Raw genomic sequence first — 2671 nt, 5'->3', positions numbered from 1 at the left:
GTTCTATCTGTGAGTGTAAATATGTGCTTGTATGGATACAATTTTTTCATCCAAGATTTCGAGCGCACGGATCAACCGGCTCGAATGATTTTTAAGACATTCGATTCGTATTGATTTCGAGACGTTAATTAGTTTTCAGGAAAAGACATGTTCAGCCACAGAGGGCAAAGAGAACAAAAAATGGCAGTTTTTGAGTGAACAAAACACCAGATTCGAATGATTTAAACATTTTACTTGTATTGGCGAAGAGATTTTTTTACTAAGACAGGTGCAGCGATTTTGGTAGTTGCAGGGAAAAAGTTAAAATAAATATTTTTGGTGGTCTGAAATAATCATTACCAGTCATTATTATTCTATATGTACACACTAGCAGGCAGATAGACAGAGGTTATTAGATACACAAGCAAAAAGGTAAACGGGTGGACAGGTAGGCAGGTATAAAAGAAGACAAGTTGACAATTACACAGGTAGAATCTTAATGAAATAAACAAGTAGACTATTAGGCAGATAGATCATACACAAATTCAATATGGATTATATCGATTGTTTAAACATATCGGGAATTTCATGCAACTAGCTTTAGAGAAAAATGCTTTTTATATAGTGTAATTCTGTCATTATTAATAATAATTATTTTCCAGTCGTAAGATATGCAGATCTGTATGCGGCAACATTCTCTAATTGATTTACTACCCCTTCTCATTCATGTTTCGAGCGCCATCAATGCTTCTTCCACATGAGTCACTGTAAGCACACGAGCAAAGCTTTATTATGGATCCCCAAGATGGTATCATCGAGAACAAGAAACGCAAACGACTGGATAATACAGCTACGCCCGGAAAGGTATATTTGGGAATTCAAAATTATTATCTTTCTTTATTGCTTTCAAGATTTCTATCATTTGCGTTTTAAATGCCAAAAAAATGCATCTACAAAAATATAATAGTTCTTTTTTAATAATATACTTTACAATAGTAAACAGTTGCCAAATATGTCTAAGTGTTTATTTACTCTTAAAATTATATGGACTTTTGTAACATATTTAGGTTTTGTGCCGAATAACCTTCTATGTGCCGAATTTTTGTTTTGAAATTAGGAGAACAAATAACTATATAAATAATAATAAATAATGATATGCAGATGAAAAAAAATCTTTTTAAAATTTGTGTGACTGTCAAATCACAGCAGCCCATAAAGTTCGCACTTTTGTGAAAATATTATTTCAGGTTGAAAAGCCTAGCTACGTTATTGAAATAAATTTATGAGTCATCTCACAAAAAAACCATTCTAAAAAATTAGAATGTGGTTTGAAAACAATCAATTTTTTGTTTTTCGTAATCATACTGATATCGAGCTACGATATCGATTTCCACAAGGAAATATAGATACAAAATACGCTTCCAAGTAAAAACAGTCCTTTTTTAGCAATGCGGAACCTAATTAAGTAATATGAGCAATAGAAGATGAAGATTAATAGTGAAATTTTGTCAAATATAAGTAGTTAACCGTTGGGTTTGTAATTTAAATACTGTGTAAAAGAAGAATTTGAGCATAAAAGCTCATAGAACGGAAAGTCTGATTGCTGTTAAAGATGTGCATATAATTTTGACAAACGGAATCATAAACTGCCAATGAATAGCACGCGCCGCTGTGAGAAGTTCATATTCCCATATTTTTAAATAATTGAAAACTAATGCAATAAAATTCTGCTGAAGCCAAGCTAAAACAATGATTTCAGTTAATAAAAACAACAACAAATAATAATGGCAAGCTGGGATAATGGTTTTATGCGTAAAGACTTCTGAGCACCAAATCAGATCGTTTCCAATTATTTATCGAAGTAACTCGACTTCAAGCTTAGTCCAACACTTGGAAGTAATATTTTTCTTAAGTGTCAATAATTAAACTATTAAGGTTCCATACAGTGGCGGATCCAGCTTCGGCGTCAGGGGGGGGTCATAATTGAAAAGTTTTTATAGTCCTCAATAAGTATGCAAAAAAATATATATATATATATATATATATATATATATATATATAAGATAGAGCAGTGCATGAAGATTTGCGGGTAAAAAGGTCCACCACCGATATCTCAAAAACAAGGATTTCTTAACAACAATATTTGAAAGTAGAGGGAAAATGTACAACCAGCCATCACCCTGATTCTTACGACGTTAAAAAAAGCATTTTTACAAAACATAAATGAAATAAATCTTTATTTCAACTCTGCTGGTGAAATATTTGGACAAAATATCAAATCAAGATTATATACAGAGTTATCTCTGTAAAAATGTATCTATAAAATTCATATTTTTTATTGGTTGAATAATGTAGCTATTATTTCGTTAAATCCCTTTAAAATTAAAAATAGTAAATTGGATTGTTTGTCCTCTCGCCGTCCGATTTTACCCTGCCAAAATCTAGAAGACTATGGTATCTACCGTCAAAAATTTCTTTCAACACTTTATTACAAGAAAACGGCCAGTCCGATCTCTACCAACAACTCATCAGCACGATTTCCAATCAATATCATTCGAACGGTTTTTGAATTTTCAAAATCAATTCAGATCTGCGGGCAAAAAATGTGGACGAAAAATTTTTCACTTTTCTGCTATTTACAAAGAAACGACTTGGCTAATCGTCGCGCAAAATTGATAATCGCTTGTCCTCA

Source organism: Ctenocephalides felis, unplaced genomic scaffold (assembly GCF_003426905.1).
Source record: "Ctenocephalides felis isolate EL2017-DRISC unplaced genomic scaffold, ASM342690v1 CF-g0.4_SCAFFOLD_01170, whole genome shotgun sequence".
Lineage (NCBI taxonomy): Eukaryota > Metazoa > Arthropoda > Insecta > Siphonaptera > Pulicidae > Ctenocephalides > Ctenocephalides felis.
The sequence above is the reverse complement of the archived record's forward strand: the minus strand, read 5'-3'. Positions refer to the sequence as shown.